Raw genomic sequence first — 26,712 nt, 5'->3', positions numbered from 1 at the left:
GGTATCCGTATCAGAGCGTTCCAATGGCTCCTCTTTTCAACGACAGTCTTTAGCCACTGTGATTGGCATCACCTTTGTCTAATTCAAAACCTGAGACACTCTATCTGTAAGTTAATCAGCCAATTGTAACTTTTCCTATGGTATTTTTGAAGTGCTTACTATATATGAGGCATCATCATCATCATCATCAATCGCATTTATTGAGCGCTTAATGTGAGCAGAGCACTGTACTAAGCGCTTGGGAAGTACAAATTGGCAACATATAGAGACAGTCCCTACCCAACAGTGGGCTCACAGTCTAAAAGGGGTAGACAAAACCAAACATACTAACAAAATAAAATAAATAGAATAGATAGGTACAAGTAAAATAAATAAATAGAGTAATAAATATGTACAAACATATATACATACATACAGGTGTTGTGGGGAAGGGAAGGAGGTAAGATGGCGGAGATGGAGAGGGGGGCGAGGGGGAGAGTAAGGAAGGGGCTCAGGCTGGGAAGGCCTACTGGAGCAGGTGAGCTCTCAGTAGGGCCTTGAAGGGAGGAAGAGAGCTAGCTTGGCGGATGGGCAGAGGGAGGGCATTCCAGGCCCTGGGGAGGACGTGGGCCGGGGGTCGATGGCGGGACAGGAAGGCTGAGTAGGTGCGAATGAGGTTGTCGTTAATGTAACTTGGTGATAACAAGGGCCTTTTTCCCGGTGTGGTGGGGGGAGTCAGTCAGGACCGGAACGGGAAGGGAGGTTGGGGGGCACTATAAGGAAGGTCGCTGAAGTGGGTGGGGGTGGAAGCAGGGGGCGTCTATGGCGGCTCTCGGAGGAGAGGAGCCTTCCGGGAGCAGCGGGGGCCACGTGGTGTGATGGCGGGCGGGCGGGCGGGCCTCTCGGGAACGGAGTCCCAGGCGTCTATGGCGGGCCTCTCTGGCGCTCTGAGGAGAGGATCCTTCCGGGAGCAGCGGGGTCCATGCGGTGTGATGGCGGGCGGGCGGGCGGGCCTCTCGGGAACGGAGTCCCGGGCGTCTATGGGGGCGCTCTGAGGAAAGGATCATTCCTGGAGCAGCGGGAGAAACGCGGTGTGATGGGGGGCGGGCGTGCGGGCCTCTCAGGAACGGAGTCCTGGTCGTCTATGGCGGCGCGCTCTAAGGAGAGGATCCTTCTGGGAGCAGCAAGGCCGCGCGGTGTGATGGCGGGCGTGCGAGCCTCTCGGGAACGGAGTCCCGGGCGTCTGTGGCGGCGCTCTGAGGAGAGGATCCTTCCGGGAGCAGCGGGGGCCACGCGGTGTGATGGCGGGCGGGCCTCTTGGGAACGGAGTCCCGGGCGTCAATGGCGGCGCTCTGAGGAGAGGATCCTTCCGGGAGCAGCGAGGGCCACGCGGTGTGATTGCGGGCGGGCGGGCGGGCCTCTCGGGAACGGAGTCCCGGGCGTCTATGGCGGGCCTCTCTGGCGCTCTGAGGAGAGGATCCTTCCGGGAGCAGCGGGGTCCATGCGGTATGATGGCGGGCGGGCGGGCGGGCCTCTCGGGAACGGAGTCCCGGGCGTCTATGGCGGCGCGCTCTGAGGAGAGGATCCTTCCGGGAGCAGCAGGGCGGCGCGGTGTGATGGCGGGCGGGCGGGCCTCTCGGGTAATCAGGTTGGACACAGTACCTGTCCCACATGAGCCTCACAGTGTCAATCCCTATTGTGCAGATGAGGGAACTGAGGCACAGAGAAGTGAAGTGACTTGCTCAAGGTCACAGGGCAGACAAGTAGCAGAACTGAGATTAGAACTCGCGACCTCAGACTCCCAAGCCCGTGCTCTGTGTGGTGGCATGGATAGATGAATGTTTGGAAGAATGGATGGATGGAAATAAGGAAAAATGGATTGATGAGAGAGGATGGATTTGAAAAGACAGATGGAGCTGCAGTCATCCTTTCACTCCTTCTCCCATAACCCTTCCCATTTTTCAACTTTCAGATCCACACCCAGAGTCAGGTTAGGGAGAATACATATCATTATATTTTCATAGTAATTGCTAATAATGATATAATTATTGTATTTATTAAGAGGTTTTGTGCCTAAACCGTTCCACGTGCTGGAGTAGAAACAAAAGAATCAGTACGGATACAATTTTTGTCCCAAAGTGGCTCAAAGTGTAAGAAGAAGAGACTCCCTCGGTATATTAAGTCACTGCCCCGGGTTCACACAACAGGACAGTAGCAGAGCTGGCGTCAGAACTGATGTCGCAGTCAATCAATGGTATTTATTGAGCACTTACTCTGGGTACAGCACTGAACTAAATACTTGGAAAAATTCAATAAAACAGAGTTGGTAGACACGTTTCCTGCCCACAATGAGCTTACAGTCTAGAGCGATTCCCATTCCTTTAGGCCATGATAAAATTAAAAAGAATTATGGTATTTCTTAAGCATTTTCTATGTGCCACGCACTGTTCTAATCACAGTGGGGTAGATACAATGTCATCAGGTTATCCCATGTGGGGTTCACAGTCATAATCCCCATTTTACTGATCATGTAACTGAGGCATGGAGACGTTAAGTGGCTCACGCAAGGTCACACAGAAGAGAAGTGGCTGAGTAGGGATTAGAATGGCCCCCAAACTGGATTTGCTATACTAAGCACTTGGGAGAGTTCAGTTGCCAGAGCTGTTAAACACATTCCCTGCCCACAATTAGATTACAGTCTACAGGGACTCCCCTTCCTTTAGGCCATGATGTCTCCTCAAAACTGGATTGTCCATCCTACTTCAGTCTTAGCCACCTCCCTCCCAGAGTTTGACAATTCATCAACGTCCAGCGTTTTCTGTGAACCCAGTAAGACGGATAAATATCTGACTAGGTCAAAGAACAATTCCTTGGTGTGAAATTATTCGCACATAGAAGGAGATATTTTGTCCCAGAGCAGATTCTGGGTGAGTAACCCTTTTAAGATCCTGCCCATGGCGGCCTTCATGTCCCGGTTCCTGAGGCTGTAGATAAGGGGGTTCAGAGCAGCGGTTATCACTGCATAGAACACGGACACCAGCAGGTCCACGATCAAGTAGGAGTCTGAGGGCGGCTTGATGTAGACAAATGCACCCGCAGAGAGGAAATCAGTGATGATGACGAGGTGGGACAGGCAGGTGGAGAAGGCTTTGTCTCTCCTTGACGCTGCCAACCTCCTGCTCCATCCCACCTCGCCCACTCACCAACGTGGTCACACCCTCGACCTCATCATCTCCTACAGCTGCACTATCTCCATCCGCACCAACACTGAAGTCCCTCTCTCTGATCATGGCCTTCTCACCTGCCTCCTCACTCGCACTCCTCTCCCCTGAAAATCTATATTACTACCTCACAGAGACCTCCGCTCTCTCGACCCCATCCATCTTTCTCATGGCATCACACTCCACCTCCCCTCCCTTTCCTCTCTACCCAAACTTGATGACCAGATTACTGCCCTCAACTATATCCACTCTACTCAACTCAATTAGCTCGCTCCACTTTCGCTCTCATACCACTAAGCCACAGCCTTGGATCACTGCCAATGTCCGCCTCCTTCGCTCTCATGCTCGAGTTGCTGAACGCTGCTGGGGAAAGTCTAAACACCAAGCCAAACTTGTTCACTGCAAGTTTATCTTTTCCTGCCTTAACTCTGCCCTCTCCTCTGCCGGGCAAAACTATTTCTCCTCCCATGTCCATCATCCCCGTCAGCTCTTCTGTACATTTAACTCCCTTCTCAGGCCCCCTGTTCTTTCCCCTCCTCCGTCCCTCACCCCCAACGATCTGTCCTCCTACTTCGTTAGTAAAATTAACTCCATCAGGTCTGAGCTTCCCAAAGTCACTCCTCCCCCTTCTCCAACACCCCTGCTCTCAGCCCTCTCTGCTACTCTCCTATCCTTCCCAAAAGTATCTTCAAATGAGATGTCCTCCCTCCTCTCAAGTGCTACTCCGGCCACACGTGCTTGAGACCCCATTCCCTCTCATCCTATGAAATCTCTCGCCCCTTCCCTCCTCCTCTCGTTTACGCCCATATTCAACCACTATCTTCCCACTGGTTCCTTCCCCTCTGCATTCAAACATGCCCACGTCTCCCCAATCCTACAAAACCACTCTCTTGACCCCACCTCCCCTTCTAGTTATCGCCCTATCTCCCTCTTACCATTCCTTTCGAACCTCCTAGAACGAGTCGTCTACACACGCTGCCTCGAAGTCCTCAACGCCAACTCTCTCCTTGACTCCCTCCAATCTGCCTTCCGTCCCCTACACTTCACTGGAACTGCCCTCTCAAAAGTCACCAATGACCTCCTGCTGGCCAGATCTAATGGCTCCTACTCTATACTAATCCTCCCCGACCTCTCAGCTGCCTTCGACACTGTGGACTACCCTCGTCTCCTCAACACGCTATCCAACCTGGGCTTCACAGACTCCATCCTCTCCTGGTTCTCCTCTTATCTCTTCGGCCGCTAATTCTCAGTCTCCTTTGCGGGCTCCTCCTCACCCTCCCATCACCTTACTGTAGGAGTTCCTCAAGGGTCAGTTCTTGGTGTCCTTCTGTTCTCTATCTTCACTCACTCCTTTGGTGAACTCATTCGCTTCCATGGCTTCAACTATAATCTCTGCGCTGATGACACCCATATCTACATCTCTGTCCCTGCTCTCTCTCCCTCCCTTCAGGTCAATGTCTCCTCCTGCGTTCAGGACATCTACATCTGGATGTCTGCTTGCCATCTAAAACTCAATATGTCCAAGACTGAACTCCTCATCTTCCCTCCCAAACCCTGCCCTCTCCCTGACTTTCCCGTCACTGTAGACGGCACTACCATCCTCCCCGACTCACAAGGCTGTACCCTTGGTGTCATCCTCGACTCCGCTCTCTCGTTCACTACTCACATCCAATCCGACACCAAAACCTGCTGATCTCACCTCTGCAGTATCGCCAACATCCGCCCATTCCTTTCCATACAAACCGCTACCCTCCTGGTTCAATCTCTCATTTTATCACAACTGGATTACTGCATCAGCCTCCTCTCTGTCTCCCATCTTCCTGTCTCTCCCCACTTCAGTCTCTTCTTCACGTTGCTTCCCGGATCATCTTTGTGCAGAACCGCTCTGGGCATGTTACTCCCCTCCTCAGAAATCTCGAGTGGCTACCAATCAGCCATCAAGCAAAAACTCCTCAGTCTCGGATTCAAGGCTCTCCATTACCTAACCCCCTCCTACCTCCTACCTCACCTCCTTTCTCTCCTTCTACAGCCCAGCCCGCACCCTCCGCTCCTCTCCCGCGAAGGTCCTCACTGTACCTGGTTCTCACATGTTCCTCCGTCGACCCTTGCCCACGTCCTCTCCCTGGCCTGGAATGCCCTCCCCCCGCACATCCGCCAGGGTAGCTCTCTTCCTCCCTTCAAAGCCCTACTGAGAGCTCACCTCCTCCAGGAGGCCTTCCCAGACTGAGCCCTTTTTTCCTTCTCCTCCTCTTCCCCCCACCCTACCTTGTTCCCCTCCCCACAGCACCTGTATATGTCCGTATAGATTTATTACCCTATTTACTTTACTTGTACTTATTTACTATTCTATTTATTTTGTTAATGATGAGCATTTATCTTTAATTCTTTTTTTCTGACGACTTGACACCTGTCCACCTGGTTTGTTTTGTTGTCTTCCCCCCCGCCCTTCCGGACTGTGAGCTCGTTGTTGGGTAGGAACCATCCCTATATGTCGCCGACATGAAATTCCAAGAGCTTAGTATAGTGCTCTGAACACAATAAGCGCTCTGTAAATACGATTGAATGGATGAATGAATGAATGAAGGAAGGAAGGAGAAAGTAAGAGTGGCTTAGAAGGAAGTGAAAAATTTAGGAATCATCTGTGTAGAGAAGGGAATTGAAAGCCCTAAGGTGAGCAGAAGAAAGTGGCTAAAATTGAAGCGTGAAAGACATGGGGGAAATAACCCAGACAGAAGGAAATTTAGAGATGGGATTGGAATGGCTGTTTATATAGGGCAGCCTGGTTTAAAGTTGATGTGGAGGACGATGGACAATTATCGGAGGCTTTTGAGGAGTGGGGAGACGTGGACGGAACATTTTTCGTAAAATAATCTGGGCAGCAGAGTGAAGTATGGTCCAGAGAGGAAGAAGACTGGAGGCAGGAGGTCAGTGAAGAGGCTTTTGCTGTAATCAAGGTGGGGTAGGATGTTTGGATTAACGTGGTAGCAGTTTGAACGGAGGGGAATGGGAGGTTTCTAGGGATTTCGTGAAGCTAGAATCTACGCGATTTGGTGACAGACTGAAGAGAAATAAGAGGAGGATAATGCCAAGGTTACCACCTTGCTAGACATGGTGGATGCTGGTGTTGTCTACAGTGATTGAAATTCAGTCTTTCATTCGTTCGTATTTATTGAGCGCTTACTGTGTGCAGAGCACTGTACTAAGCACTTGGGAAGTACAAGTTGGCAACATATATGTTGAAATGTCTGATGGAGAACAGGGATTGGGTGGGAAGACGAGAAGTTCTGTATTAGACACATTAAGTTTGAGGTATGAGTTGGGATATCCAAGTAGAGATGTCCTGAAGGGGACAGTGATTGAAAAGTCTGCAGGAAAACAGGGTTTGGGAGGGAGGATGAGAAGCTCTGTTTAAGACAGGTTACATTTGAGGAGGGAGTGGGATATCCAAATAAAGATGCCCTAAAGTAATAAACCTGAAGAGAAGGAGAGAGTTCAGGGGTGGAAATGTAGATTTAGGAATCTACATCTATGGAAATGGGAGGGAGGGTGAATGAAGGAGCAAGTAACAGTGACTTAGAAGAAAGTGAAATATTTCGGAATCATCTATGTGGAGACGGAAGTTGAAAGCACGAAGGCGAGCAGAAGAATGTCGCTAAAACTGAAGCATGAGAGACATGGGGGGAAATAACCCAAACAGACGGAAATTTGGAGATGGGATTGGGGTGGCTGTTTATATGGGGCAGCCCGGTTTAAAGTTTGTCTGTCCCGTGTCAGGTAGGGACACGACAGAAAGCGGTCTTATATTCCGAGTGTCTAATTCCCGCTTCATCCTCATTCCGCCTCTGATTCCACTACTGATTTCTGCAGTTCGGACACGATACCTGTATTCCAAGGTCCCGGGATGGTGACCTCCTGACTTGGGACCGAGTGGCTGGAGATGATCAGCTGTCCCCCGCTGACACGTTCTACAGGTGTTTGCTGCAAAATGGCATGTAGGACGACAACATTCCCACCATCAGATATGTACTCCCTCTCTATTCCACTCTCCTGTCCCAGTAGCCCCAGCTTGCAACCTTAGACCCTTTGAAGCCCATCTACTCACTGGGTCTCACTCTCCTGTCTTCCACCTCCAACCCCTGTCTAAAATCACACTTCCTTCAGGAAGACCTCCTTTGCTAGATATTATTTTATTTTTCCCTGGTTTTAATCCCGAAATTACCACCTCACACTTTATGCCAATCATAAATTTATTTACTCTGAACATCCTGTAGCACACATCCTCATTTTTTCAAACCCCACTCTTATGTAGTCAATTTCCTTCTTCTTCCTATAATAATAATAATGATGATGATAATTGTTTTATTTGTTGCGTTCCATGTGTCAGGCACTGTACTAACTGTTGGAGTGAATACAAGAAAATGAGGTTGGACACAGCCCCGTCCCACATTTTACCAATTTTCATCCCCATTTTATCAATGAGGGAACTGAGGCACGGAGATATAAAGTCACTTGCCCAAGGCCACACAACAGACAAGTGGCAGAGACGGGATTAGAACCTATGACCTTCTGACTCCCAAGCCCGAGTTCTATCCACTACGCCATGATCCTTCTCCAATATACTTTATCTTTAATATATTTTAGGTTCCGCCTTCCCCACTCGACTGTCAGCTTCTTGAGAGTAAGAATCATGTCTACTAAATCTATTGTACTTAGTACAAGCGCTTAGTATAGAGGTCTATGTATAGCAAATAGCATTACTGGTGGGCACTGGGTTCTCAATCCTTTGGGCATTTCATAGCCACTCCATCCTTAGTCCCACAAGACTTATGTCCTTATCTGTAATTTATTTATTTATATCAATGCTTGTCTCCCCCTCTAGTCTGTAAGCTCATTGTGGACAGGAATTCTATCAACTCTGTTGTATTCTCCCAAGTGCTGAGTATAGTGCTTCTCGCACAGTAAGCACTACCACTGATTGACAGACTAATTCCTCTAGACTGTAGGTTTGCTGTGGGCAGAGAATGTGTCTACCAGCCTTGCTGCATTGTTCTCTCCGAAGCAGTCAATACAGTGCTCTGCATATAGTGAGCACTCAGTCTAATGGGGGAGACAGACATTAATATGAATAAATAAACTATGGCTATGGACATACACGCTGTGGCGCTGAGATTCCATCTCCTTTTCACCACAGGTGATCTCGGCAATCCCCCGGAAATGGTCAATGTCACCGAGGTGAAAGAATTCTTACTGGTGGTATTCTCCAAGGTCCGGTAGCTGCAGCTGGTCCACACCGCGCTGTTCCTCCTAGTCTACCTGGTGGCCCTGACGGGGATTCTCCTCATCATCGTACTCACTGTCCTCGACCGGCGCCTCCACACCCCCATGTACTTCTTCCTCAGGAACCTGTCCATCCTCGACCTCTGTCTCGTCTCCGTCACCGTTCCCAAATCCATTCACAACTCCCTGACAGACCGTAGATCCATTTCCTTCCTGGGACGTGCCACCCAGGTTTTCTCGGTGGTTCCGTTTGGTGGTTCAGAGGTGTTCCTCCTCGCAGTGATGTCCTACGACCGCTACACCGCCATCTGACTCCACCTGAGCTACGAGTTCCTCATGGACCAAGGTGCTTGTGAGAAGATGGCCGCCGCATCTTGGCTCTGTGGCGAGCTATTTGCAGTGATGTCATCCTCTGGGACGTTCTTTCTACCCTTCTGCGGGTCCTTCCTGTTCCCACAGTTCTTCTTTGATATCGCTGCCATGGTCCAACTCTTCTGCTCTGAAACGCACCTCGTCATCGATGTGATTGCATTCATTCATTCATTCATTCATTCAATCGTATTTATTGAGCGCTTACTGTGTGCAGAGCGCTGCACTAAGCGCTTGGGAAGTACAAGTTTGCAACATATAGAGACGGTCCTTACCCAACAGCGGGCTTACAGTCTAGAAGGGGGTGACAGACAACAAAACAAATCATATAAACCAAATAAAATAAATAGAATAAATATGTACAAGTAAAATAAATAAATAGAGTAATAAATATGTACAAACATATATACACGTGCTGTGAGGAGGGGAGGGAGGTAAGGCTGGGGGACGGGGAGGGGTATTAGGGGGAGAGGAAGGAGGGGGCTCAGTCTGGGAAGGCCTCCTGGAGAAGGTGAGCTCCCAGTAGGGCTTTGAAGGGAGGAAGAGAGCTAGCTTGGATCACTGGGACACTTTGGGGCGTCTTCTGCTTCGTCTCCATAGTGGTCTCGTACGTGCACATCTTCGGGGACGTGCTGAGGATGCCGGCCTTCGAGTGCTGGGCCAAAGCTTTCTCCACCTGCCTGCCTCACCTTACCAACACGACACTGTTTCTCACCATGACTATCTATGGTACCTTACATCCACCCTCAGACTCCTCAATTCTAAACCTGTTGGTATCCGTGTTCTATATGGTGGTGCCCCCAGCCCTGAACCCCCTCACCTATGGCCTGAGGAACCAGGACGTGAACGCCGCCCTGAGGAGGGTCCTAGGTGGGAGTCCTTTCACCCAGGATAGAAAGTTCCTAGTGATGCTTTAACCTTCTAGTTTCTCTCTCCTTGGATTGACTCCGAGCAAGGCGCACCCATCTGGAGAAGCTCTTTCCTAGATGAAAGAGCACGGGCTCGGGAGTCAGCGGACCTGGGTTTTAATCCCGGCTCTGCTACGAGTCCAATGTATGACCTTAGGCAAGGCACTTAACTTCTCTGGGCTTCAGTTACTCCACCTGTAAAATGGGGATTAAATCCTACTCCCTCCTACTTAGACTGTAACAGGGACGGGGACTGTGTCCAACTCCATTATCTTGTTTCTACCCCAGGACTTAGTACAGTCCATGGCATATAGTAAGCTCTTAACAAATGCTATTATTATTATTATCCCCATCATTCAAGGTGCTGTTTTGTGCTTGGTCATTTTTCTTCTCTCATCCCTCCAGGCAGGAGCAATTGTGTTTAGCGCTTAGTGGTGCTCTGCACACAGAAAGTGCTCAATAAATATGATTGAATGAATTGTTCAATCAATGCACTGTATGTATCGAACACTTACTGTGTTCTGAGTAGTGTACTAAGCACTTGGGAGAGTATAACAGATACATTTCCTTCCAAAGCGAAGTTACAGTCTAGACTGGAAGGCAGACATTAATATAAATAAATCTAATACAGATATGTACATATGTGTTCCGGGACTGGACGAGTGAAAAAGGGAGCAAATCAGGGTGACACAGAAAGGGGTGGGAGAAAAGGACATGAGGCGTAGCCGGGGAAGGCTTCTTTAGGAGATATGCCTAACATTCATTCATTCATTTCATTCATTCAATCGTATTTATTTATGCACGTATGTATTTATGTATTATGAACGATGATATCTGTGTCTGTCCCAGAGTTTGCCACTAATACAAAGGAATCGGTATCAGACTACACTTCACCTTCTTCTTCACTGCCCAGCCCTGTGGCCACCAGCAATGCAAAGATGGAAGAGACTTTGGTGACTAATATGGAATCTGCTAGCAAAGCGTGGGAAAACTCTCCGAATGTGAGGGAAAAGAGTTCCCCAACAACTTCAACAGCCGCCCCAATTACTAGCGTTGGAGGCAGCAGTTCCAGTGGACCGAACCCTGCCAATTACAACTCTTTCTCTAGTGCATCGATGCCTCCTATTCCTGTGGCTTCAGTCACTCTTACAGCTTCATTATCAGGAGCTGGTACATACACTACCTCTTCTCTGAGTACTAAGTCTACCACCACTTCGGACCCTCCCAACATTTGTAAAGTGATACCCCAACAGTTACAGACAAGCAGCCTTCCTTCTGCAAGTCATTTTTCCCAGCTGAGCTGCATGCTCTCCCTTATTGCCCAGCAACAGCAGAGTCCCCAGGTCTATGTATCTCAGTGTGCAGCAACTCAGATCCCAGCTTTCTATATGGACACAAATCATCTGTTCGGCACTCAGCATGCCCGTCTGGCTCCACCATCCCTGGCTCAGCAACAAGGCTTCAAGCCAGGACTTTCCCAGCCCACTTCTGTACAGAAGATTCCAATCCCCATCTATGCACCCCTTCAAGGACAGCATCAAGCTCAGCTAAGTTTGGGAGCGGGGCCGGCAGTTTCCCAGGCTCAGGAATTATTCAATTCATTCCTGCAGCCTTATAGATCACAGCAAGCCTTTATGCAAAGTAGTCTATCCCAGCCAACCCCCGTGGTTCTGTCTGGTACAGAACTTGCATAACTTTCCAGCAGTGCAACATCAGGAACTTGCCAAGGCACAATCAAGTCTTGCGTTTCAGCAGACTTCTAACACCCAGCCAATCCCTATCTTGTATGAGCATCAGTTCAGCCAGGCTTCTGGACTAGGAGGCTCGCAACCTATTGACACACATCTTCTTCAGCCCAGCCCACACCCTCCGCTCCTCTGCCGCTAATCTCCTCACCGTGCCTCGTTCTCGCCAGTCCCGCCGTCGACACCCGGCCCACGTCATCCCCCTGGCCTGGAATGCCCTCCCTCCCAAAATCCGCCAAGCTAGCTCTCTTCCTCCCTTCAAGGCCCTACTGAGAGCTCACCTCCTCCAGGAGGCCTTCCCAGACAGAGCCCCCTCCTTCCTCTCCCCCTCCTCCCCCTTTCCATCCCCCCACCTTACCTCCTTCGCTTCCCCACAGCACCTGTATATATGTATATGTTTGCACATATTTATTACTCTATTTATTTATTTATTTTACTTGTACATATCTATTCTATTCATTTTATTATGTTAATATGTTTTGTTTTGTTGTCTGTCTCCCCCTTCTAGACTGTGAGCCCACTGTTGGGTAGGGACCGTCTCTATATGTTGCCAACTTGTACTTCCCAAGCGCTTAGAGCAGTGCTCTGCACACAGTAAGCGCTCAATAAATACGATTGGTTGGTTATTATGTATTATTTATGCATGTATGTATTTATGTATGTATGTATTTATGTATGTATGCAGAGCACTGTGCTAAGCGCTTGGAAAGTACAATTCAGCAACAGATAGAAGCAATCTCTACTCAACAACGGGCTCACAGTCTAGAAGGCGGAGACAGACCTTTGAAAGGGCAGTTTCGGTAGAGTGGACGGGACCGAACCCAGATTGCAGGGGGTCCAGCAGAGAGTTGGAGTTGAGGAATTCCAGGCAGAGAGTGTAGACGACTCGCTCTAAGAGTTTGGAAAGGAAGGGTAGGAGGGAGATAGGGCGATAGCTGGAAGGGACAGTGGGGTCAAGAGAGGGTTTTTTAGGATGGGGAGACGTGAGTATGTTTGAAGGTAGAGGGGAAGATGCAATTGGAGTGTAAGCAGTTGAAGATGGAAGTTAAGGAGGCGAGGAGGGAAGGGCTGAGGGTTTTTATAAGATGAGAGGGAATGGGGTCCGAAGCAGTGGAGGAGGTGGCACTTGAGAGGAGGGAGGAGATCTCCTCTGCAGATACTGCTGGTAAAGATGGAAAAGTAGAGAAGAGAGTCGAGAGCGGGAAGGATAGAAAACGGGGAGGGGTGGCTTTAGGGCGCTGAGACCTAATGGTGTTCGCTGCCTCGAATTCCTCAACACCAACTCTCTCCTCGACCACTTCCAGTCTGGCTTCCGTCCCCTACATTCCACGGAAAATGTCCTCTCAAAGGTCACCAATGACCTCCTGCTTGCCAGGTCCAACGGCTCATACTGTATCCTAATCCTCCTCTACCTATCAGCTGCCTTCGACACTGTGGACCACCCCCTTCTCCTCAACATGCTATCCAACCTTGGCTTCACAGACTCTGCCCTCCCCTGGCTCTCGTCTTATCTCTCCGGTCGTTCATTCTCAATCTCTTTTGCAGGCTCCTCCTCCCCCTCCCATCCCCTTAATTTGGGGGTTCCTCAAGGTTCGGTTCTTGGTCCCCTTCTGTTCTCGATCTACACTCACTCCCTTGGTGACTTCATTCGCTCCCACGGCTTCAACTATGATCTCTACGCTGATGACACCCAAATCTACATCTCGGCCCCTGCTCTCTCCCCATCCCTCCAGGCTCGCATCTCCTCCTGCCTTCAGGACATCTCCATCTGGATGTCTGCCCACCACCTAAAACTCAACAATGGCAAGACTGAACTCCTTGTCCTCCCTCCAAATCCCTGTCCTCTCCCTGACTTTCCCATCACTGTTGACGGCGCTACCATCCTTCCCGTCTCACAAGCCCAAAACCGTGGTGTCATCCTCGACTCCGTTCTGTCGTTCACCCCTCACATCCAATACATCACCAAAACCTGCTGGTCGCAGCTCTGCAACATGCCAAGATCCTCCCTTTCCTCTCCATCCAAACCGTTACCCTGCTCGTTCAAGTTCTCATCCTATCCCGTCTGGACTACTGTATCAGCCTCCTCTCCATCTCCCATCCTCTTGTCTCTCCCCACTTCAATCCATAGTTCACGCCGCTGCCCGGATTGTCTTTGTCTAGAAACGCTCTGGACATGTTACTCCCCTCCTCAAAAATCTCCAGTAGCTATCAATCAACCTACGCATCAGGCAGAAACTCCTCACCCTCGGCTTCAAGGCTTTCCATCACCTCGCCCCCCTCCTACCTCACCTCCCTTCTCTCCTTCTACAGCCTAGCCCGCACCCTCCGGTCCTCTGCCGCTAATCTCCTCACCGTACCTTGTTCTCGCCTGTCCCGCCGTCGACCCCTGGGCCACGTCATTCCCCTGGCCTGGAATGCCTTCCCTCCGCATATCCGCCAAGCTAGCTCTCTTCCTCCCTTCAAGGCCCTCCTGAGAGCTCACCTCCTAAAGGAGGCCTTCCCAAAAATCTCCAGTGGCTACCAATCAATCTGCGCATCAGGAAGAAACTCCTTACCCTCGGCTTCAAGGCTCTCCATCAACTCGCCCCCTCCTACCTCACCTCCCTTCTCTCCTTCTACATCCCACCCCGCACCCTCCGCTCCTATGCCGCTAATCTCCTGACCGTCCCTCGTTCTCGCCTGTCCCGCCATTGACCCCCGGCCCACGTCATCCCGCGGGCCTGGAATGCCCTCCCTCTGCCCATCCGCCAAGCTAGCTCTCTTCCTCCCTTCAAGGCCCTACTGAGATCTCACCTGCTCCAGTAGGCCTTCCCAGCCTGAGCCCCTTCCTTCCTCTCCCCCTCGCTCCCCTCTTCATCCCCGCCATCTTACCTCCTTCCCTTCCCCACAACACCTGTATATATGTATATATGTTTGTACATATTTATTACTCTATTTATTTATTTATTTATTTTACTTGTACATATCTATTCTATTTATTTTAATTTGTTAGTATGTTTGGTTTTGTTCTCTGTCTCCCCCTTCTAGACTGTGAGCCCACTGTTGGGTAGGGACTGTCTCTATATGTTGCCAACTTGTACTTCCCAAGCGCTTCGTACAGTGCTGTGCACACAGTAAGGGCTCAATAAATACGATTGATTGATTGATTGACTGATTGATTCCCCGACTGAGCCCCCTCCTTCCTCTCCCCCTCCTCCCCCTCTCCATCCCCTCCGCCTTACCTCCTTCCTTTCCCCACAGCACCTGTATATATGTATATATGTTTGTACGTATTTATTACTCCATTTATTTATTTTACTTGTACATATCTATTCTATTTTATTTTGTTAATATGTTTTGTTTTGTTCTCTGTCTCCCCCTTCTAGACTGTGAGCCCACTGTTGGGTAGGGACTGTCTCTATATGTTGCCAACTTGTACTTCCCAAGCGCTTAGTACAGTGCTCTGCACATAGTAACTGCTCAATAAATACGACTGATTGATTGATTGATTGATTGGGCTCACAGTCTAGAAGGGGGAGAGGATGACTTCTCCTTAAGTCATCTTCTCTCAGCTATCAATCAGCATCTTAGACCACCTCTCCATTTTTGCACTCACTCCCACCATTAGTTTTGTACATAGTAGCCTTCATAAAATGTTCTCTTTAAGCACATAGACGTCTATTTACCATTATTTCCATTCTCTTGTCTGTTCTCTCATGAATTAGTTATGAGTCTATCTTCCCCGTTAGGTTTTAAGGTCTTGGAAAGCAGGGATGGTGTTCAATTTATTTTGATCTCTCTGAACAGTTCGTTATAGTACTTTACACCCAGGATACATTCAGCAAATATCGTTGATTGATGGATGGATGGATGCATGGATGGGTTGTTGGATGGATGGATGGATGGATGGAAGGGTGGGTGGGTAGATGGATGGATAGATGGATAGATGGATGGATGGATGGATGGGTGGAATGTCTGCTGTGTGAACTTAGGCAAGGCACTTCACTTCTCTGTGCCTCAGTTATCTCATCTGTAAAATGGGAATTTTGACTGTGAGCACAATGTGGGATAGGTGGGATAGGGACTGTGTAAAACCTGATTAGCTTGCATCTGCCCCAGCTCTTAGTCCTGTGCCTTGCTAAGTGCTGAACAAATGCCAGTATTATTATTATTATGGATGGATATATGGGTGCGTGGATTGAAGGATGGATAGATGGAAGGATGGATGGATGGATGGAAGCAGCGTGGCTCAGAGGCAAAAGCACGGGCTTGGGAGTCAGAGGACATGGGTTCTAATACGAGCAGGCCGTGAGGGTATCCATATAAAGAGCTGTCCAAAGAGAAGGTCCAGCGTCTAAAGGATTTGTCAATGTCTGGGAAAGATGTTGATAAGCCAAGTGTGACTGTAAGCCCGGTGTGGGCAGGGATTGTCTGTCTTTATTCTGAATTGTACTATCCAAGCTCTTAGTACAGTTCTGTGCTATCCCAGCTCCACCATATGTCTGCTGTGTGACCTTGAGCAAATCAAATACCTAACTTCAATGAGCCTCAGTTACCTCATCTGTAAAATGGGGATTAAGACTGTAAACCCCACGTGGGACAAGCTGATCACCGTGAATTCCCCCAGCGCTTAGAAAAGTGCTTCACACATAGAAAGCCCTTAACAAATGGCTTCATTTTTATTATTATGGATGGATGGGTGGATGGATGGATAGATGGATGGACAGACAGATGGGTGAACAAACACACGGATGGATGGATGGTCGGATGGATGGAAGGATGGATGAATGAACGAATGGATTCGAGACAAGTATTTGATCAGTCAAATTCATTCATTCATATTCATTGAGCGTTTACTGTGTGCAGGGCACTGTACTAAGCGCTTGGAAAGTACAATTCCAATAGAGATAATCCCTGCCCATAACGGGCTCACAGTCTCGAAAGGAGAGACTGTAAACCCGTTGTTGGGTAGGGACCATCTCTATATGTTGCCGAAGTGTACTTCCCAAGTGCTTTGTAGAGTGCTCTGCACACAGTAAGTACTCAATAAATATGATTGAATGAATGGATGAATGAATGACAGGCATCAAAACAAGTAAACAGGCATTCAAATATGGGGACCAGTTTCCATGACTGTGTCCCTTGTCACCCTCCGATGTTCTGATTTTCATAACCACCACGAGCGATCTTAAAATTCATAGAATTACTGTTATTATCAATAGTAGTAGTATCAACATTATCATTATTGAATTTAATTAAGTATTTACTTGCAAAAGACTGCCAAGTGCTGGAGTAGAAACAAACTAATTGGATAGGACAGGTTTCCTGACCCACAGGGGCTCAGATTGTAAGAGAAAGAGAGAGCACATATTGAATCCCGATTTTACAGAGAGACCCAGAGAGGTTACATGGTTGGACCAAGGTCATTCAGTAGACTGGGGACAGAACGGGGCAGACATTTCAAGTTTCATGACTCCCAGCCACATGCTTATTCTTCTAAGCCAAGGTGCCGCCCAAACAATCACATGACATTCATTCATTCAATCATATTTATTGAGTGTTTACTGTGTACAGTTCCGTGCACACAGTAAACACTCAATAAATAGCACAGAACTGTACTAAGCGCTTGGACAGTACAATTCAGAATGAAGATGGACAATCCCTGCCCACACCAGGCTTACAGTCACATGTGGCTTATCAACATCTTTCCCAGACATTGACAAATCCTTAGACGCTGGACTTTCTCTTTGGACAGCTCTTTATATGGATACCCCCACGGCCAGAACCTTGATGAGGAATGGGAGAGTAAGCAAAAGGAAACAAATATTTTGTTTTTTAGATGAAGGAGGAGGAATCACCCCTTTAGGACTCGCCGCAGGGCGGCCTTCATGTCCCTGTTCCTCAGGCTGTAGATGAGGGGATTCAGGGCATGGGGTACGACGGTGTAAAACACGGACACCAGCAGGTCCAGGGTCGAGGGGGAGTCTTACATGGGCTTGAGATAGGCAACCGCTCCAGTCGAGAAGAAGACAGTGACGACGGCGAGGTGAGGTAGGCAGGTGGAGAAGGCTTTGGCCCAGCTCTCGGAGGCCGGCATCGTCAGTACGGCATAAAAGATGCGCCCGTAGGAGATGATAATGGAGACGAAGCAGACGACACCTAAAGCTAGCTCAGCGGTGAAGTTCACATCGATGGGGTTGTGGTCCTCTGAGCAGGAGGTCTTCAGCAGGGAAGGGATGTCACTGAAGAAGTGCTGGACGATGTTGGACCCACGGAAGCTCAGGAAGAAAGTCGAAGCTGCAAGAGAAACCCCATAATGCACCCCGCTGAGCCAGGAGGCGGCCGCCATCTTTCCACAGGCCGTGTTGGTCATGATTAGCTCATAACGCAGGGGGCGGCACATGGCAGCGTAGCGGTCGTGGGACATCGCCGTGAGGACGACCATCTTTGAAACAGCAAACAGAACCGCCAATAAAACCTGGGCGGCATAGCCCATGTGGGAGATGGATCCACAATCGGTCGGGGAGATGACAACAGACATGGGACGGTGACGGAGATGTAGCAGAGTTCGAGGACGGACAGATTCCTGAGGATGAAGTACATGGGGGTGTGTGGAGGCGCTCGTCGAGTGCGGTGAGGGCAAAGATGAGGAGATTCCCCGTCAGGGCCTCCAGGTAGACCAGAAGGAATAGCGTGGGGTAGACCAGCTGCAGCTCCCGGACCTCCGAGAATCCCAGCAGAAGGAATTACCTCACCGTGGAGACGTTGGGCATTCTTGGGAGCCAGCATTGACTTTCTGCAATGGATCAAGGAAAAACCAACGTTAGAGTCATTTGATGGCATGAGTGAAGGAATTGATAGGACACTTGCTGATGATTCTCTATGGAGAGGAGACAGTTATTGAATTCAAAATCATCTTTGAGTTCACCATTTCTGGGGAATGATGTCGACTCCCTGCATAGGAAGAGGGAAGACTTCAATTTAGAGACACTGATGTTGGAGGTAAAGGAATAAGACTAAGTCCATCAATTCTATTTACTGAGTAGCTACAGAGTTCATGGCATTAGTACATATGACCACTGCCCCCAGAGAACTTCCATTTTATTAGAAGCACCAATCTTTGAACTATGTAGAAACAGGCTGCTATTGGGAAGAAACCAGGCCTCGGAGTCAGAGGACCTGGTTTCTAATCCCAGCTTTACCACTTGTCGGCTGCATAGCCTTGGGAAAGTGACTTAATTACTCTACAACTCGGTTTTCTCAATAGTAAAATGAGGATTCGATACCTGTTTTCCTTCCTACTTAGTCTGTAAATCCCTTGTGGGACACGGACTGTGTTCTATTTTATTGTCCTGAATCTCCCCCAGCACTTAATGATTTGCTTGGAACGTAGTAAGCACTTAATAAATATTGAGTATTATTTTTGATTAAGGAGACTGAAACTAAAATGAATAGTGGATGGGAGAGGTAAGTGAACGTAAATATAAGTATATGACTATTGTGAAACTTTTTCGCTGGTTTTATAGTTAAACGAAAAGTGCCTTTATATATAAATTCATAGTTTTGTGGAGAATGAATGAGCCTGGTAGAAAGAACGACCTGGATTTTAATCCTGTCTTCTCTTCTTGTCTGCTGTGTGACCTGGTGCCAGTCACTTACCTTCTCAGTGCCTCAGGTACCTCATCTTTAAATTGGGGATTACAAAAGTGAGCACCCTGAGGGGGCATGGACTCTATCCAACCTGATTAGCTTGTACCACCCCAGTGCCTAGTACACGACCTGGCATATAATAAGCCCTAGCGGTACCATAAGACAAATAGCAAAAATGAAACCCACGTATATACCAAACTGATTCTATTTTCTCACATATCTGCATTCACACTTGTAGTCAAACAAACACAAGCATACCTCATCATTCATCTAGTTCTTTCCCAAAGCATCGCTCAGCCTACATCACTCATCTCCTCAACCTCCTCTCACGACAAGTTGTGTCTTTTCACAAGCAACAAAAATTCACAATCGGCTTGAAGGCTCTCCACCCTCTGACTGCACTTCACCCCCTTTTCATCATTCAGCTCGCCCTCTCAGCTCTCAAAGCAACTTTCTAGTTATTACTCATGATCGACTCTTCCTTTCCATCCTAGCCTGGAACTCCCTGGACCCTTACCCACTCAAAATCAGAGAGAGCAGAATTCTTTCCGAATTCTAAGATCCCCCCGCCTCTAACCGAATTCCCCGATTCAATTTGCAGCTCTCTAAACGTACTTCACGTAACGTAAGCGCGTATCAACTCATTTCCATCCTAATTTAGTGGAAAAAGCATGGGCCCAGGAGTTCTCTTCTTGACTATGAACTCCTTGAGGGCAGCATACATATCTACCAGCTCTGTTCTATTGTACTCTCCCAGGAACAGCTTAGAGGGACTCAGAGAACTTGGGTGCTAATCCTTCACCTGTAAAATGGCATGCAGTAGTTGCATATTCATCTTTCTTTTCTTTCTGTCCTTCTAGAGGGGGCAGGGAATGTTTCTGTTATGGTGCTCTAAAGTGGATAGAGCACAGGTTTGGGTGTCAGAAGGAGTCAGAAGGACCTGGTTTCTAATTCCGGCTCTGCCTCATGTCTGCCGTGTAACCATGGGCAAGTCATTTAACTTCTCTGAGCCTCAGGTGCCTCATCTGTAAAATAGGGGTTAAGAATGTGAGCCCTATGTGGAACTGCATCCTGCATCCAACCTGGTTAATTTGTATCTACCCCAGCGCTTAAGTCAGTGTTTGGGACAGAGTAAGAGCTTAACAAGTACTGCTATCATTATTATTAGTACTCTCCCAAGGGCTTAGTGCACACAATAAGCACTCAATAAATATTATTCAACATTGATTGACTGATACTAAATTATATTGTGTCAACCTACTGCGGTATACCGGAAAGTTCTTGAAGGCAGGTATTACAACTTTTCCCACTGTTTGTCTCCTTCCAACATTTAGGAATAACTCTTACAAGGAGGAATTTCTGATAGTGCTGATGGCGGTCCAAATCTGGTCACACCTCCTCATCCCTACTTGTCATTTACCCACTTCAAGGAATTCTGGGACCCACTGAAGGCCGAAGTGACTGTCCGTGACAATGTGCTGGAGCACCGTAGCCCCGTGGGTGGTTGGCATGGTAGCGAGGTTTAAGGAGGAAGGAGGAGGTGTATATGATGGTTGGTGGTTACTTAGGAAAACACCACTCCTCCTACAAGACCACCTCCACTGCTAGTGGCAATGGCCTTGTTCCGAACCACAACCTAGGCCCCAGACTGGCTTCACCTCTTCCAAACTCATACTCGCCACCCCCCACCTTCCATCCCACTCACCACTGGTCACTCTCACCGGGGCAGCGTGGGGCTGCGGGTGGCTGATATCTGCAGGGCTGGGCTGGTCCCCTCTTTCCCCTCAGATTCCTTGGTTCAGTCAGCCAGGAAGGAACAGAGGGGAATCCCTGACCCCTCTCTGCTCTCCTTCAGTCCCTGAAAAGCTCTTCAGACAGGGCCCCATCCCTGTACATAAAGCAGGAGCTGCTCCGAGGGGGATGCCAGGAGGATGGCTCGGGGCCCTGACAAAGGAACCCGTGGCCTGGACAAGCCACACGCACTCTGGTCACGTGGTTCCTGAGGCTCCTGGGAGGCAAGTGCCCGGTCCCTGCAGCATTAGCCATGGTGCCGGCCCTCGGGGTTCCCATGTAAACAGCGACATCCTCATCCCAGCGTCCCAACGATTCCTGTTGCCAATGACAAGTCTTTAGCCCCTGTGATTGGTATCACCTTTGTCTAATTCAAAACTTGAGACACTCAATCTGTCAGTTAATCAGACAACTATAACTTTTTCCTGTGGTTTTTGTGAAGTGCTTACTATATATCAAGCACTATACTAGGTGCTGGAGCGAATTAGGTCGGACAGAGGCCACGTTCCCCTTTGGGCTCACATCTCTAGCCCCGTTTTACAGATAAGGGAACTGAGGCATGGAGAATTTAAGCGACCCTGCCCAAGGTCAAACAGCAGACATGTGGTGGAACCGGAATCAGAACCCATGTCCATTTGAATCCCAGGCCCGCTCTCTACCCACTAGGCAAAGCTGCTTCTTCTTATTTGTCCTGATTGCAAATCTGTTTATGCGCTGTTCAAAATGACTATATAAACTGTACTCTTGAATCAAGTGTTCATCCTCTTTCTCATCTTTCCCTTCTCTCCTCCCTCCTCTACGTAATTTACTGTGTCTATCTCCCCCATTAGGTCATAATCTGGAGAGCAGGAACAATGGAATTTTATCTCTTTTCACCTCTCCTGAGAGCTTACTACACTGCTTTGCATTCAGGATAAGGTCAATAAATGCCATTGATAATAATGATAGTAATAATTATGGTCTTCGTTAATAATAATGATGGCATTTATTAAGCGCTTACTATATGCAAAGCACCGTTCTAAACTCTGAGCACTGTTCTAAGAGCTGGTGTTGATACAGAATAATCGGGTTGGACACATTCCCAGAACTGTTCTAAGTGCTGGAGTTGATACAGGGTAATCAGGTTGGACACAGTCCCTGTTCCAAATGGTGCTCACAGTCTCAATCCCCATTTTAAAGACGAGGGAACTGAGGCACAGAGGAGTCAAGTGACTTGCCCCAGGTCACAGGGCAGAGAAGTAGCGGAACTTAGAATAGAAGCCGCGACCTCTGACTCCCAAGCCCGTGCTCTGGATGGATGGATATTTGTATGGATAGATGGATGGATGGATGGATAGATGAATGGTTGGAAGGATGAATGGATGGAAAGAAGGAAAACTAGATTGATGAGAGAGGATGGATTTGACAAGACAGATGGGGCAGCAGTCATCTTTTCTTAGCTTCTCCCATACCTCTACACATTTTCCAACTTTCATACCCACACCCAGAATCATGCTAGGGAGCGTTCATATCATTAGATTTTCATAGTCATTGCTAATAATGATATCATTATTGTATTTATTAAGAGGCTGTGTGCCTAAATTATTCCACTTCTGGAGTAGAAACAAAATAATCAGTACAGACACAATTCCTGTCCCAAAGAGGCTCAAAATGTTAGAGGAAGAAAGCCTAGGGATATTAAGTCACTGCCCCAAGTTCACACAGCAGGCCAGTAGCAGAGCTGGCATCAGAATTCAATTCTCAATCAATCAATCAATCATATTTATTGAGCACTTACTCTGGACCCAGCACTGTACTAAGCACTTGGAAAAGTTCAATATAACAGAGTTGGTAGACACGTTCCCCGCCCACAATGAGCTTACAGTTTAGAGCGATTCCCATTCCTTTAGGCCATGATAAAGTTTTAAAAACAAATTATGGCATTTGTTAAGCATTTGCTATGTGCACTGTTCTAATCACAGAGGGGTAGATACAATGTCATCAGGTTACCCCATGTGGGGTTCACAGTCTTAATCCCCATTTTACAGATCATGTAACTGAGGCACGGAGAAGTTAAGTGGCATCGCCCAAGGTCACACAGAGGATAGGTGGCTGAGTAGAGATTAGAACCTCCCCCAAACTGGATTTACTGTACTAAACACTTGGGAGAGTTCAGTTTACCAGAGTTGTTAAACATATTCCCTGCCCACAATGAGTTTCCAGTCAATCCATAACTCCTTTAGTCCATCTCTGGTATTTACTGAGTGCCTACTGAGTGCAAATCAATTAATCAGTTGATCTCATGTTATATTTATAGAGCCTATGGAGTGCAAAGCAATCCATCAATCAATGAAATAGCATTTGTTGATCACTTACAGAGTGCTGATAGCACATATTGAGGGCGTACTGAGCATTAAACAATCCATTCATCAATCAAATGTAATATGTTGACTGCCTAGTGAGTCTTAGGCACTATACTACTACTTTCCAATCAAATGGTGGAGATAAATGGAGATGCTTTCCAGGAGTGGTAGCCAGAGTTAAAACAAAGATTTTCTAGAGAGCGGAACAAATAGAACAGATTGGAATGTCTGCCCAAACAGACGAAATCAGTGTAATACGGTATAACCGAGACAATGCACGTATGCCGAGAATATAAGTGAGGGGGGGGGTGAGAGGATGGAAGTGAGCTGACAAGTGGGAGGGTGGGAGTGGGAGAGAAGAGAGAGAGGGTGGGAGTGAGAGAAAGGAGTGAGAGGATGGGAGTGAGAGAAAAGAGTGAGAGGATGGGAGTAAAAGGTAGTGATCCTTTGGCTCCCCCCCACCCCCGTAATGACCAATGAGGTTGCTCCTCATTCATTTTCACTCAATCATATTTATTGAGCGTTTACTATGTACAGAGCACTGTACTAAGCGCTTGGGAGAAGTATAATACAGCAATAAAGACAGACGATCCCTGCCCACAACGAGCTCACATTCTAAAGGAGTGGGGGAAGACATACATCAATGAGTAAACATACATCAATATAAATAAATAAAATTACATATATATACATAAGTGCTGCGGGGGGCGGGGGAAGAGCAAAGGGAGCTAAAGGGCCTCTTGCTAAAAGGCCTCACTTAGCTCAAATACAGAGGGAGATTTGCAAAAAATACACTGAACCTGGAGAATTCTATTGGCTTTGGCACAGGCCCGCTGGACAAACATTGGAACGTCTCTCACTTGGAGTAAAAAGGCCTTACCCCCCCACCCCCTGGGTGGGTGAGGGCAAATTGTGAGGACAATGAAAGACTCCCCAGGGGAGTCAATAGTGAATGGTAGATATTTTGGTGGCTCTGGCTGCGAACGTTTAATATTTAATACCCAGATTGGGGTCCCATTCAGAGGGTCGGGGTGGGGGTGGGGGTGGGCGGGGGTGGTGGGCAAACTGCAGCCATTCCAGGACATTAATTCTCAGTCCATGTGACACAGTCCGGCAGTCAGTCAATCGTTTTACTGAGTGCTTACTGTGTGCAGAGCATTGTGTTAAGCACTTCGGAGAGATCAATATAACAATATCAAAGACTCATTCCCTGCCCACAACAAGCTTACACGTCTAGAGAGGAAGACAGGCTTCAATATAAATAAATAAAATCATACACATGTACATAAGTGCTGTGGGACTGGGAGGGGGAATAAATAAGGGAATAAATCAAGGCGACACAGAAGGGAGAGGGAGAAGAATGAAGGAGTGGAGATCAAGAGAATAAGCAAGATGGAACAATGGGGATCTTACTTTTACAAATGGTGGCTGGGTCCAGAGGTGGTTGACGTATTGGGCTATTTGAGAATGGAACCTACTCTCAATTAATCCATCAATCATATTTCCTGAGCTTCCACTTGGGTCCCGGCACTGTAGTGAGAGATTGGGAGACGACTATAGACACAATAGCTGGGAAGCAGCATGACCTGGTGGAAAAGATCCAGGACCTGGGAGTCAGAGAACCTGGGTACTAACCTTGGCTCTGACACTTGCCTGCTGCATGACCATGTGCAAGCCAGTTAACCTCTCTCTGCCTCGGTTCTCCTTTACTCCCTCCTGCTTAGACTGAGCAAACAAAACAAAAACTTGTCTTGTTTTGTTGTCTGTCTCCCCGCTTCTAGACTGTAAGCGCGTTGTCCAGTAGGGATTGTCTTTATTTGTTGCCGAATTGTACTTTCCAAGCGTTTAGTACAATGTTCCGCACGCAGTAAGGGCACAACAATTACGAATGAATGAATCAATGAATGAATGAATGAATGAGCCCCAGGCAGGACAGAGATTGTGTCCAAACTAACTAATTTGTGTCTACCATAACACTTAGAACAGTGTTTGACACATGATAAGTTCTTAACAAGTACCATAGAAAATGTGAATTTAATCCTACACCCTCCTACTTAGATTGTGTTCTACAGGTGGGACAGGGACTATGCCCATCCTGATTATCTTGTATCTGCCCCAACGGTTAGTACAGTGCTTGGCACATAGTAGGGAAGTACCTTAAGAAATAGACATGATCTCTACCTTCAAAAAGCTTTAACAACTATTGGGGGATTTCGTGTTTTTATCCCCAGAGTCCTGCCTCTCCTCTAGTCTCAGTGGAATTCATCACGAGCACTGTCCTCCCTTAGGAGGTGGGAGAAAGTTATTCTCCTTTCTAGGAGCACTTATCACTGCATTTACCCGTCGTTCTGTCCTTTCCTGCCACTGCCAGTCTTTTCATTCCACCAGGTCCACCTCACCTACGAGGTCACCCAAGTCTGTCTACTTAACCATGATGAGAGAGAGGAGGGAGATAGAGAATGATACAGATGACTGATAGCTCACTTCACCTAGATCTATTGGGCTCTCTGAAGCACTAGGTACGCTGTTCTGCACACAGTAGGCGATCAGTAAATACCATTGATTGACAGACTGGTAGGTGGCGGCTCCTTCTTCCCTTCGATTTGTCGCCTTCCTCAGGCTCTACCTCCGTGGCAGAGAGGTCAGTCCCCGAGTGCTTCCACAATGGAATCCCGCGCGCGGAGCCAAGATGAAAGTCACCAGCTCCAGGAACCCGGTGTCTGAGCTGGAGAGCAGGAACAGAGGGAGATATAACAGAAGTGGTCAATGGCTAGGGAGTGACAGATGTCCAGTTGTAGGCCAAAGATGACAGGAGGAAAGCTGACCAGAAACCCGGTCAAACAGGAGGAGAGGACCAGCAAGGTGCAGACCTTCTGGCTCATCACGGTCGTGTAGTGTAGAGGCCGGCAGATGGCGATGTGGAGGTCGTGGAACCTGGCGACCAGGAGGCAGAATTCGGTCGCTGCCAGGAAAATGAAGAACAGCTCAGTGAAGCAGTTGGAAAAGGAAATGGTTCTTTCTGCGGTGGCGATGGTTGCCAGAAATCTGGGAATGCAGGCAGAAGTGAAGCCGATATGGGAAACATACATGAGGGTGTGGAGGCGAGAGTCCAGCAGGGTGAAAATGATAATGGTCAGGTTGCCGGTGACATTCAGTACGTAATAGAGAGACATGTAGAGGAAAATCACAACCTGTAAATCCGGGTCGTCGGTGAGTTCCAGGAAGATGAACTCAGTCACTTGCGTATAGTTCCTAATGGCTGACTTGTTACTCCTTTTGGAGAGCACCAGAGGATCGTCGGTTTGACCTACTGGAGGTGGATGGAGGGCAGTGTCTCCTTTCCCTCCATACTAGATGGGCAGAGACAGCTTTGGATGTGCCCAGGGTCCACAACTCCAGGCCGGATGCACGAGACTGTGGGCATGGCAGTCCTTGAGATGACTTCATGGAT

This window comes from Tachyglossus aculeatus, unplaced genomic scaffold (assembly GCF_015852505.1).
Source record: "Tachyglossus aculeatus isolate mTacAcu1 unplaced genomic scaffold, mTacAcu1.pri SUPER_30, whole genome shotgun sequence".
Classification (NCBI taxonomy): domain Eukaryota; kingdom Metazoa; phylum Chordata; class Mammalia; order Monotremata; family Tachyglossidae; genus Tachyglossus; species Tachyglossus aculeatus.
The sequence above is the reverse complement of the archived record's forward strand: the minus strand, read 5'-3'. Positions refer to the sequence as shown.